Genomic DNA, 13,772 nt, shown 5'->3' with positions numbered 1-13,772 from the left:
ATACCAGTAGTGTTCTGTGCCTCATCTAGTCTCTTAATCCAACTGTCTCAACTGCCTTGCAGTCTGCACATTGGACAGCCTGACTCCATATATTTCACTGTGTACAATGCCTTCCTTTCTAAATGAAATTTAACAAATCAACATGAGATTTGCATATAGGGATTTTTGTCTGGTGAGTTCGTTGCTGAAGGCAAGCCTAGTTTTTGACTGCAGCATCTGCCCACATAAAAACTTTGGCCCCCAAAGGGGATTGGATGCCGTCTGACTGTAGTAGCCTTGGGGTCCTTGAGGGTTCCCCGGGATCCACCAGAGGTGAGGCTTTTCTTCTAATTTGAGGACTACATCAAGAGCCCGGCTGATTAGAGGAGGTGGAAGGTCACGGCTGCTGCATTAAGGAACCGGTGAATCTGATGGCCTCAGTGTTCGGGATGCACAACGCATCCGCCGTGAAGACGGGGCAACAGTGGCGTCTATAGGTTGACTGTGGAGCCTGGGGAAGGGGCAGATAGGCCTGGGGATCAGGAGACCATTGTGCTTCTTATTCATCCACCTAATGGATGGCCAAGGAGCCTTCAGTAAATGGTGGAAAGCTTTTTCTGAATATTCAACTTTCTCAAACTTTTATGAACTATGGTGAGAGTAAATGCTTATGAGAAACTAAAGATAAGTTCATTTTATTGTTAATATATTGTCATCTTCCCTCTGAGGATAACATAAAAGTGTAAATAAAAAAGCAGACAAACACCTATAAGATGACTCGAGCTAAAGAGTCACATTTGCCTTAAAACAGTCGTCAGGCCTGAAAAGCAAACCTTACCTGCACAGTCTAACTTTGGCCCACTCATACATAACGATCCTGAGTCCTTCTTCGATTCGCCGTCTGTTTTTCTGAGGAATATTCTTCATTAATGTTTATTTTGTGCCATGATTATTACAAAGGGTAACCAGTGCAGGTTTATCCTCCTTTTAGGCAGTGACCCTGTCCTTGTCCTACTGTCTGTCTGCTGACTTCACTTATCAGAGCTCCTGCGTGGCCAGCGGAAGCTGGATATGTTTTCATTCAGTGCATAGATCCTGCCGGAGAACCCTTTGAATTCTCCCAGGACTTGTTCGTCATACTCCACTGCCACGGCACTTTCCACTGGGACGCGGTTAATGCTTCTACGGGGTCTCCTGAGGTGGAACCTATGGCTTCCATCCCAAGGATCTCTTCTGCATGCTCCACAACACAGCAGAGCTCAGCTTCTCAGACTGGGTAAAAGTCACCTAGAAGCTGGACACTGGAGGAGCCAGTGTGCTCGCTGGGTGGGAGAGTGCCATTTACAGTGGCTAGATGCCCAGAGAGGGCTTTTCCTTGCTCTTGCCTAGTGTTCACACTCACATGGCCTCCATTTAAGCTGTCACCCAAGTCTACTCCTTTTTTCTTCTTTTCTTCGGAGAAGTCCAAGGAAGTATCTAAGGAGGACAGAGATGTTGTCTTTCGGATTGTCCCATGGAGGGTATGGTGGTCACAGGCTGGGCTAATGCTGACTTGTAACTGGGAGCAGGGGTTTTGTACTGGAGTCTCTCATTCTCTGATCTGGCCTGTTTTCGATGTCTTTTGTCTGTTGAAGGGATCCCCCCAGAGAAGCTTACATCTACACCCCTAAATGTGGAGCTTTGTCTCTTTGGAGCAGGGATTGCACTGGAGGCGCATGTGATGTCTTCCGTAACATTTTTCAGTTTAGGAAGGGTTTGCCTCAAGTCTGGAGTCCCCAGTCTATGTTGATATCTTAGCTGTGCTATATTTTTTCCAGAAGATAGACACCGTAATCAAATTGCAACCTCTCCCCACATTTTGAGTATAATGGAAACTTTCTCTCCTTTTCAATCAGCTTGTCATTGATATTAACTTTGATTGTTGGTCCTAGATCTCTCATGAATTATGCGATATCTGAGGGCCACCTGAAGGAAAAAGGAAATCATGGAGACCAAATGTGCAGTGTAACCAAGGGCAACAGCAACGCTTCTGGTCATCTTTTGCTTGGAAGTCCTCAAAAGTGGGCAACTTGAAACCATATGTAAAGTAACCCTTATGCTCATTCAAGTCAAAAGGGTACATGTAGGAAAGCTCAGATAGTAATTGCCTGCAACAAATTGTCAACTGAGCATTAATCTTCGGAAAGAGTTCTCTTTTCACAGTACACTCATTTAGGGATTCCTTCTGGAGTTGAAGCTTGAGGTGCTCCGTTGAAAATGCACTGCCTTTGTCCTGTAATGCAATTTCTTGGTTATGTGGTGATGTCACCTCCTGTCCCAAAGCTTTCTTCTGTCTTTCCAGTTCATTTTGAAGCACCAAAATTTTTAATTGCAGGCGCTCCCTTTCTTTTTTCAGCTCATTGCTTGTAGATGTGAGTCTTGGTTTTTCTTCAATTTCCTTTCCAATCTTCTAAACAGTTACCTGAGTCTGTCTAATTGCACATTGGGCTCTGTGAAGCATTGAGTCAACACCTGCCTTCCTTTGGCCTTCACTGGACTCACATGATGCCACCTCCAATATCCACCATCTATGGCTGTGAGGTCAGTTATTTTAAGCCTCAGTTTGCTCATCACAGTAAAGAGAAGACATCATAAGAATTGTTAACACAGTTCTGATCCACCTGAATAAGAATATTCTTCTGAGCATTCAAACAACCCCTATGTTCAAATGGAGCACCATAATAGCCCCCAAATTATTTCATTTGGTTGCATGTGTGAATCTGCTGACTCAAGTATTTCAGCCCATCCAGACTTTCCTTCAGTCAAGAGCTGATAGATGTCCTCCTTCCCACCCCATATCTTCACCAGGAAACAACATGTATCAAGATGATCTGGCATTATTCCAAAATCCAGACTCAGCCATGTTGGATTCAAGGAATTCTTAATTGCTTCACTTCTATAAAATTCTTTATATATCTTTTCAGTATTACACAAATGAAGTGTGAAGTAGGTGTCAAGGAGTTGATGGCCATTTCTATTAATATATTCTTAGCAGCAATGTTCTGAAGATGTCTAAGACACCGCTGCTGAGACAGCAGCTCCACATGCAGGGCCCACGTGGCAGCGCAGAGGACACTGGGGGGACCGAGCCCCCAACCAACACTGTGGCACTCATCTTGACCCAGGGGCCATCAAGCTGCCACCACCTAGCCACAACCCACGCAACCTCTGCAGCTCAGAAACCTGCCACTGAGAGGCTGGACTGCTCTACCCCATCTCCCAGTGTTGTGTTTTTTAAATCAGTCCAAGCATAGCATGAATTAGCAGCTACGGTTTTTGCCCAAAAGTCCACAGAGAAGTCTGCTGAAGGCCCTCTTGATTTCATGGTGGAGATCTGACAATTTCCTGTGTAGAGCTCCATGAGATCTGCTGTGTTTACTTGTATATCCCCGGTGACCAGAGAAGCACTTGGCACATAAAGTGCTAAGTGAAGAGAAGAGAAATTAAAACAAATGACAAATTCTAAAAATATCACAGGCATAGGCTACAATCTCAGGAGTTTTAATAAATTCGATTTCATGTAATTGTCATCAAAAGAAGGAAAAAATATAGGGTGCATTTATCATGGTAGCTGCTGTATTATCAAAAGTCTTCTTGATAGGAGAAAACTTCTGGTGTGACCAAGTGTTAATGTTAATGAGAATGGATTCCTTCATGTATAATTTTACACATCTGATGCTTGGAAGAATTTCCAAAGAGTAGCTTCTGGCTCCATACATTTCAAACCATGTTTTTTCTCTACTCTCCACCCCCACATCCTGGGTGCCAATTAGACACGTTTGTTCACAGTGTGATCTCTGACACCGGGTCTTCATGTCAAGATGTCAGGGAAGTTGGGCCAAAGTCCTATAGGAGTGTTTCTGGAACCATTTCTACACCAGAACGGCTAGAAATATCTAAGTCATACAGGGAAGGCATTGCAAAGCATGTAAATATATCCCAAAAAGGCCAAACCAAATGTAAACTCAACTCACCTGCCTCTAGACAAACACCTGTGGCCACTCAACATCGCTGGACACAAGAGCAGTGTGATGGAGGGGAAGTCAGAGTGAAAAGAGATACAATCAAAATATTGACTTTGGCAAATTGTACAATTGAGCTGCATTGGCTTCACGGTAAATACACCTCTGATTTGTTCAGAGGTGCGCATGTCACCCATAACTTGGGGAGAGGGCAGTGCTCGTGGCCATCCCCGTCTTTCCTTGGATCAGGACATGGAAGGTGGGAAAGAGAGGGAATTTCTCCTCCCACTGAGGTGGTGAGGTTGAAACTATTTGAGGAGGAAGCAACGTAAGGGAGAACAAGGCCACGAAGAGGGAAACAGCTGAGAAGGGAGAGAGACAGAGAGAAATTACAGCCCCACTTGAGCCCTTAAATTGGACCTGTCTGAATCTAGCTACATGCCTGCACTCCCCTGTTCTGTAAGTCAATGAATTTCCTTTTTAACTTAAGCCGGTTTGCATTTAAGTTTCTGTCATTTGAAGCCAAGAGTCCTGACTAACATGCAAGATGATAGGCTGTCAGCATGATCTTGCTAGTAGAAGTGTGAGAACTTCTCATATTACTGAGAAAAAAAGTAATTTATGGGCATATGGATAATTTCTCCAGGTCTTGAATGTTATTTTAAGCCAGAGAGTTCAAATATCACCCAGTAATTATGACAGTGATAACTTACATGTAGGCAGCATTCTAAAGTTTCAAAGTAATTTTTACATGTTATCTTATTTCATCCTCACAGAAGACATGCATTTTCACCAAAGTCTTTCAGATGAAGAAACTGAGGCTCAGAGAGGCTAAGTCACCTGCCTAAGGCCATCCAGTTGATGAGGGGCAGAGCCAGCACAGAAGCCTAGGTCTTGCGCTTCTTGTCCAGCAAGCTTTCTGTGATACACCAGGACTCCCTGAGCACACCTGCAGATCCAGAACCTCCCATGTCCAGCAGAAATTATACTTCAGCTCAGAAGATAAACCATCCAACACCTCTGGGCCAGACCCACTCCTAGCCCATGGCCACTAATTCCTTTGTGTTCACCATTTAACCTTCTGGATAACTGATCCTGGCAACTTTAACTTCTCTGACTACCTTCTCTTAATCCTTTGCCTAAGTTCCAAACCCCCTCCCATATTCTAACTGCTGGGAACCACAAAGCCCCTGGCCTTTGCCCCACCAACTTAGTCTCAAACCCTTATTACATTTTTGACCACCAAGATGTTCAAACATGATTTCTACCCTCTCCTCTGGACATTTGTCGGGCTACTATATAACATAGGCTTTTGAATCTTTGACTCACCTGACTCCAATCCTGATTCCTATTGTCCTCATCCTCTCCTCTCGTCTCTTTCTGAACATTCAGCCCTGTGTTACTTATTTCCAGAGCAGAGAGAGAGAGAGAATATCAGGCACACAACCAGCACCGGCCCTGTTCACACTGTCAGGTCTTCCATCTTACAAGTGTGGTTGGAAAACAGAATCTACCAGAGCTTAAGGCCTCTATTTCAAGGACTTTGAGATGAGGCTTTTCCTTAGAAATGGAGTGCCAAGAAATGGCATAAAGTTTCAGAGATGTCATTTTACTAGCAAAGAGTTTTGATTCTAGAGAATACTTCATTACTGACCATTTCAAGTATAAACTCCCCAAATAACAGCCCAGATAGAGCAGTCTTCCTCCTTGCGGGAAGATGGAATGAGGAGAAGCCCTGCATGACTGGCAGGAAGTGCCCAAAGAGGCTGCTCTGTAGGGCATATCACGGTCATCCAGTCAAGGGGTGCTCCCAAGGCTACTTCTCACCCAAAAGAAGGGTTTGGCCTCTGCAGCACAGACCAAGAAAAGTCTTCATGAATAAAGGGTTCAGGATTGCCCTGCGTCTAAAAGGCAAAATACTACAGGTTCAGCCAGAGGCAACTTCAGGAATGGAAGGGAGGCTGAGAACAATAATCCAACAGGCATTTCAGTACCATCTCAGAAGGAACTTGGGAACTACGGTTCAGGGACCATAATAGTAAACATTGTGAAAGTTTTCTAAAGCTTTGTAATTTCTCCATAGTTAATTTTTAACACTGTTTGTTTCCTACAATCTCCTATATTAAAGACGAGGTCCTGACAATGAAAAGAGCTGTGCATTTGCATGAAGGATAAAAGGAACTGGGAACTCCAAAGCCAGGAATCAAGGGATAGAGTGTGAGGTGGGAGCTTTAAAGCCCCTGAAGGGAAGAGCGTGTAGACGGTCTGCTCCTGAGATGTGGTGCTAGGACTCAGTAATAGAAACACCTGAGAGGGTCTCCAGTGCAGGTGGTGATGTTCATTGTCTCCTCAAAACCCATAGCTAAGACCCTTTGCCATACTGGGAGAGCCAGATTTTGTTCCACACCCTCTTAATGTTAGATCCTGATTGGACTGAGCTAACCATGGTGGTGCCATTTCCCTCCTCACCGATCACTGATTAACTCAATAGTAGGCTTGTTCTGGCTAATGAGATGTGTGTGGAATTCTACTGAAGAGGATGCGTCTGGCAAAGTCTTTTGCCTTTTTTTTTTTTAGCTCTTTAAAAAGACACAAAACAGAAACAGTTCCTTTTTTTTTTTTTGAGGAAGATTAGCCTTGAGCTAACTACTGCCAATCCTCATCTTTTTGCTGAGGAAGACTGGCCCTGAGCTAACATCCATGCCCATCTTCCTCTACTTTATATGTGGGATGCCTACCAGAGCATGGCGTGCCAAGTGGTGCCATGTCCACACCCAGGATCCAAACCGGTGAACCCCAGGCTGCTGAGAAGCAGAACGTGCGAACTTAACCACTGCACCACCAGGCTGGCCCCAGTTCTTCTTATTTTATGGGATGTTGCATCTTAATGTGGTATCCAGACCTGGGCAGCCATCTTGGAAACATGAAGGAACATAGTACAAGGATTCTATGCCAAGGATAGGAGAGCAGGTAGATGATGTCACTGGTTTAACATATGTGTAATTGGAGTCCCAGAAGGAAAGGGAACAGGTAGAGAGAAAAAATATTTGAAAAAATAGTGGCCAAATTTTCCCCAAATTTGGTGAAAGAAATAAAGTTATAGATTCAAGAATCTCAGTTAACCCACATAAGATAAATACAAAATATAGGACATCCAGACACATCCCAGTCAAAATATAGAAATAAAGATAAAGAAAAATATCTTGAAAGCATTCAGGGAAACAACTCATTACATACAGGGAAATAATGATGTGAATTTCCATTGACTTTTCATTGGAACTATGGCAAACAGTAGAACATCTTTAAAATACTGAAAGAATAAAACTGCAAACCCAAAATTTGATGTACAGAGAAAATATACTTTAAGAATGAAAGGAAGATAAAGGACAAAAAACAGAAAGACAAATAGAAAACAACTTATAGATCCAACCAAATCATATCAGTAATTACCTGAAAAGATATTAGGCAAAAGACTCGAACTAAAACAAAGAGATTGTCAAATTGGATTTAAAAAAAGACTCAACAGTATGTTGTCTTGCAAAAGACATAATGTATACATAAAGACATATAGACTGAAAGTAAATTGATAGAAAAAGTAATCTTAAGAAGGTTAGAGTGGCTATATTAGTATCAAATAAAGTAGATTTTAAGGAAGAAAAAATCTATTACAGTATTACCAGAGATACAGAGAAACATTTCATAATAATAAATGGGTTAATTCATCAAGAATATGTAGGAAAATTGACAGAATTAAAGAGAGAAATAGCCAAATCCACAATTACAGTTGAAGATTTTAACATTGCAATGGATAGAACAATTTTTTTTTAAATGCTAAATACATAGAGGATTTGAACAACCCTATCCACCATTTTGACGATTGACACTTACAGAACACTACACCGAAAACTGTGCAATACACATTCTTTTCAAGTGCGAGTGGTTCTTTCACCAAGATAGACCATATACTGGGTCATAAGAGAAGTATTATATAAATTTAAATAATTTAAACCATATACAGTATGTTCTCTAATCACAATGAAATTGAATTGGAAATCAACAATTGTGAGATATCCAGGAAACCCTCAATAAAGAGAAATTAAACACTGTACTTCAAAATAACCTATGGGTTAAAGAATAACTCATAAGGAAAAGTTGAAAATATTTCAAACCAAAAACTAATGAAAATACAGCATGTCAACATTTGTGGATACAGCTAAATTAGTGCTTAGAATAAAATTTAAAATGCATAGCTTTAAATATCTACATTAGGAAAAAGAAAAGCATGAAGTCAATGACCTAAGGTTCCACTTCAAGAAGCCAGAAAAAAGGGATGAAGTAAGCCTAAAATAAGCCAAAAAGGTAAAATAAGGAAGGAGATAATTAAGATAAGACCAGAAATCAGTGGAGTAAAAAACAGAATAGGGCCAGCCCTGGTGGCCTAGTGGTTAAGTTCAGTGAGCTCTGCTTTGGCGGTTCAGATTTGATTTCCGGGCACGAACCTACATTGCTCTGTTAGCAACCAGGCTGTGTTAGTGGCCTACATACTGAAAAATAGAGGAAGATTGGCCTAGATGTTAGCTCAGAGCGAATCTTCCTCAGAAGAAAAAAAAAGAAAACCTAACCAGATAAACAATTGAAAAAATTAACAAAGGCCAAGGGGGTACTTTGAAAAGAATCAACAAAAAGATAACCATAAAAAATATTGAATCCTAGTTTATAATATGTATGTGAAGCATTTAAGGGTCTAAAACTAAATTTGAATTGTTGAAACTAAATGGTGGGTATATGAGCATTCAATGCACAATTGTTCAACAACATTGTACAATATACAATTCTTTAAATTTTTCTATACGTTTGAAACTTTTCATTATAAAATTTTGGGGAAATAATTGTGAACCTTGACTCAGTGGGAGGTAAAATCAATTTAATGGGTTAGATTAGCATTTTTTAAAAGTAAAGAAAAATAGAAGAGAAGAGACACACATAATCAGAGCAAGTGTTTAATTTCAGTTATACATAAGACACATGTATAGATACACTTACTGGATCATGATATAAAATTATTTTCTTACTTGGGGTCAGATCAAAACTATTTGTGAAACACTACCTTAGTCTCACACGTTTCCTGAGATCCCACTTTTTCCCCTCACCACACTGCACCAGTGTTTTTAGACCCACTTCTAATCCATGCATCATTTGCAGAAATTCAGAGCTCTTGCTGTGAAAATGCTTGCATATCCATCTCCTTTGACCCATTATCCCAGTTAATGAACCACATTCTCCTGACACAAAGAGTTTCTTCCAAAGGAACTCACAAGGCTCTTTGTGAGCTATGTTTATACCTTCAAAATCCCAGGGTAGTATTTAGTAATTTTCTGCATCAGGACACTAAATGGAAGCTTAAAAGAATTAGTAAAACTCTTATCAGATGTTCTTTCCTTGTCATTTTTTGGAAGGCATAGGCACAGTAAGCTAGCACCTCAAAAAAAGTTTAGCCACAGACCCTGCAGCGAGAGATTAGTTCAATCCAGAAAGCACGTGAATTCATACAGTTAGTCATCATTTATATCTAAAGATAACACGAGTCAAGCTAGAGAGAATCTTGAACAAAAGATGCCTATTAAGTTAAAAATAATTATTCCAATCTACTACAATGTTGTGTTTAAGTTTTCAATAATATAATAAGTGTTTAGTTTGATTTAATTCAACCAACATTTGTTGAACTTCACCTGTGTGTTAGGCACAATGCTTTAGGTTCAAGGGGTACAATGATAATTAAGACAGATCCCAGCCCTTGAGAAATTCAGAGTATAGGAGAACAGACATATAAATGGCTGGTTTCAAGAGTCAGGTAAATGCCATCCACAGGGTTCTGGAGTACACAAATGCTAGGCTAAGCTGGAGTATACAGCACCTGAGTTGAGTCTTGAATAATGTGCAGAAGTCGTCCAAGGAAGGAAGGATATGGGCAGGGGTGGGGTGAGTTTCCAACTGCCTTCTAAAGAGGATGGCTCTGGGTAACTAGAGAGACTTTATTTTGCTGAATGGAATTTGCAAGCTCAGGGCCAGAGCTGAATTGTTCCAGATGACAGAGGCTTAGCCAAGTACTGTCTCTGGGATCTTCCATCTTCACCTCCCTTTCTTCCATCAAACACTCAACCTCCCCCTCCCCTACCCCCCAAATATTAGAGGGCAAGTTTTCAAACAAATGTCTAAGGATTATCAATTTGAAGATCTGACAAATCATTGCCCTTCCTGGGCTGTCTACCTATTTTGTTGCACTCTAAAAATAGCAATGTGGAGTCAGCAAATAGAAACATTAGCAAGAAGAGGTGGTAACAAAGACTAGGCAGGATTAGAAAGGAACCACTGCTCTGTGGATCAGAGAAACGCAAGTAAGAGAGAAAAAACACCTACCTCAAACAATTGCCGAGAACCCCAAGGCAGAATGGGAGATCCTTGGACACCCAAAGAGAGGAGGGGGATTTGTCTTCTAATAATGATGCTTAGTGAGGACTCAAGAGTCGAAAACTTTCCTTAAAGCCATATGGACTAGGGAAGCAAAGCTTATATTTTGGACCCTGGGATCTAGAATTTCTTACAACCTAATAAAACTTCATATATTGAGAACTTAGGACTGTCTGTCTTGAGAAGGAGAGCTTGAGGTGGAATAGGGGTAAAGGATGTCACATGACCAAAAGTCCTCTACTTTAACTCCTATTAACTCTTAAAGACGGTGCAGACACTTCTTCCTCCAGAAGGACAGATTCAAGAATGTGTGTAGGGACATGCTCTTCCCAAAGGTGAAAAAGACAGAACGTTTATTGAAAGGTTTCTAATACTTCTCTGGTGGAAGGCAGATAGGAAACTGAAAATTCCATGGGAGCAAAATCAATGTCCTAGTTGACCTTAGTGGCAGGACCAGACAATAGGTAGGGGAGGCTCAAGGAAGTATGGCCCAGTCACCCTCTCTGGAGGCAGGATTCCCTTCAGCACAGGCGAAGGACACAGCATTGGCTCCAGACATAGACTCAAGTGGACAACAGTGTCCAGAGGCAAGGTCTGACTGAATTTATAAGACATCATGGAAACAAAAGAGGTTGTTTCAGCTGTGGCAAGCTACAGCCTGGAGCTGACTGCTCAATTCAGAAGGCCGTCGGCTGGGGACTGGTAAGAAAATATATCCAAGTTTAGAGAAAAGGCAAATGGATGTCTGCATGTCCTTTGAATGTCGTATTGGAGCACTGTCTAACAGGCCCACTGAGGACTGTTTAATACTCTAGGGCTGAGGTTGGCAAACTATGGCTCATGCTCTGGCCACTTGCTTTTATAAATAAAGTTTTATTGGAACACAGCCACACCCATTTGTGATACATTGTCTACAGCTGCTTTCCCACTACAACAGGAGAGTTGAGTAGCTACAACGCAGATCAAATGTCCTGCAAGCCTAAAATAATTACTATCTAGCTCTTTAAGAAAAGTTTGCCAACCCTGCTGGGGGGGAACGCACTTCTGCTTGATTTCGTATTTGCTATTGATTATGGGTCAGATTCTGTAGAGCTATATATTAACACGTGCAAGATTGATATGTTGCAGATGATTTCTGTCCTGTAGAAAAGATAACCCAAAAGGTTGCAGTTTGTCTTAATCTGTTTGGGCCACTATACATTAACTGAGTGGCTTATAAAGAACTCACAGCTTATTTCTCACAGTCCTGGAGGCTGGGGAGTCCAAGACCCCATGTTTGGTTAAGGTGCCCTTCATAGACGGCTGCCTTTTCACTGTAACCTCACATGGTGGAAGGAGGGAGGGCTCTCTTGGTCTCTCTTCTAAGGGCACTAACTTTGTTGGTGAGAACGCTGCCCTCACCACCTGATCACCTCCTAAAGGGCCTACTTCTAATACCATCACCTTGGGACTAAGGATTTCAATGAATGAATTTTGGAGGACACAAGTATTCAGACTATTAGCACATTTTTATTTCCCCATAGGATATTAACCAGTTTTATATCCAATCTAGCAATCTTATTCCAATATTGTTTCTTCAGCACCTACACATACTCAATCTCTTGAGTTGTTTGTTTGTTTCTTTGTTTTGGTGAAGAAGATTGGCCCTGAGCTAACATCTGTTGCCATTCTTCACCTTTTTACTTGAGGAAGATTATCGCTGAGCTAACATGTGTGCCCATCTTCCTTTATTTTCTATGTGGGGCACTGCCACAGCATAGCTTGATGAATGGTGTGTACATCTGCGCCTGGGACCTGAAACCACAAACCCTAGGCCACTGAAGCAGAGCATGCGAACTTAGCCACTACACCACCCAGCAGGCCCCTTGAGTTTTTTTTAATAAGCTTTTTTATTTTAGAACAGTTGTAGGTTTACAGAATTATTGCAAAGATGGTACAGAGATTCTCCATATACCCTATGCTCAGTTTTCTCTATTATTAACATCTTTCATTGGTATGGTACATTTGTCATAATTAATGACCCAATGTTGATTGATATATTATTAAAGCCCATACAGTATTTCATTCAGATTTCCTCAGTTTTTCCCTAAAATCCTCTTTATTTATTGTGTTCTAGGGTCCTAGCCAGGATACTACAGTACATTTAGTAGTCATGTCTCCATAGGCAGCTCTTGATTGGAACAGTTTCACAAACATTCCTTATTTTTGATGATCTTGACAGTTTTGAAGAATACTGGTCAGGTATTTTGTAGTTGTCCTTCAACAGATTTTTCTGATGTTTTTCTCACAATTAGATTGGGATTATGGGTTTTGGGAGGAAGACCGTAGACATGAAGTGTCATTTCCATCATATCATGTCAAGGGTACACACTATCAACATGATCTCTCACTGTGGATGTTAACCACCTGCTTGAGGTCGTATTTGTTTCCCCACTGTCAAGTTTCTCTCCTCCTGAGCCCCTGCCTTCCATCTGTACTCTTTGGAAGAGAGTCTCTATGTATAACCTGTAACGAAGGAGTGAGGGGTTATGCTCCACCTCCTTAAGCATTCAGTATCTACATATATTATTTGGAATTCTTCTGCACAAGTGATTTATCTATTCTTCCCCCATTTACTTCTTAAATCACTTATTTAAATCAGTATGGACTCATGGATATTTACTTTATACTTTGGGTTATAATCCAATATTACTTTATTTTCTTGCTCAGATTTTTCCAGCTTTGGCCACCAGAAGCTCTTTCAGCTGACTCCTATGTCCCTTTGACATATCCCCATCATTGTGGGTCTTTATTTTTGAGCACTTTCTAATTTTTTGGCACTACAAGATGCTCCAGGAGCATCTTGTATATTTCCTGCTCCAGTTCTAGAAGCAGCCATTTCTCCAAGGAGACCTGTTTCTTTTCTTAGACGATAGTACTAGAAACCAAGATCTAGGCATAAGGGGTGTTCATTGCTCTTGAGGTGTCATTGCTGACAGCCCCTCTCAGCTGATAGAGCAAGGAGATATATATGTGGATATATTTCCTTAGTATGTACTTCCTTGTGGATATACACATAACTATAAATATTTCCAATGTAAAGCATGTATATCTATATAAGCTAAATGTAAGTTCATACTGATGTCTCCAACTTAACGCGTTACCACAAAGATCATTGTAGCCTCCTCTCCCTTGTAACCTCCAACTCCAACAATGAGACAGTTGGCTCCCACCAGCTGCTATCCATTTGCTTAATTATTTAATTCCAGTACACTCATACAGTGGTTTCAGAATTACTAACTTCTTCCTCTGTGGGAAACATTATCAACTGGAGTGCTGTGCTTA

The 13,772-nt window shown here is 41.1% G+C and overlaps 1 pseudogene; it reads right to left on the bottom strand.

The window, feature by feature from the left end:
• Positions 1-1,010: 1,010 nt before the first annotated feature.
• Positions 1,011-13,772, bottom strand: part of LOC124238656 (UV radiation resistance-associated gene protein-like) — a 68,367-nt pseudogene continuing 55,605 nt past the window's right edge.

This window comes from Equus quagga, chromosome 4 (genome assembly GCF_021613505.1).
Source record: "Equus quagga isolate Etosha38 chromosome 4, UCLA_HA_Equagga_1.0, whole genome shotgun sequence".
Lineage (NCBI taxonomy): Eukaryota > Metazoa > Chordata > Mammalia > Perissodactyla > Equidae > Equus > Equus quagga.
This window is presented reverse-complemented; position numbering and strand designations above follow the sequence as displayed.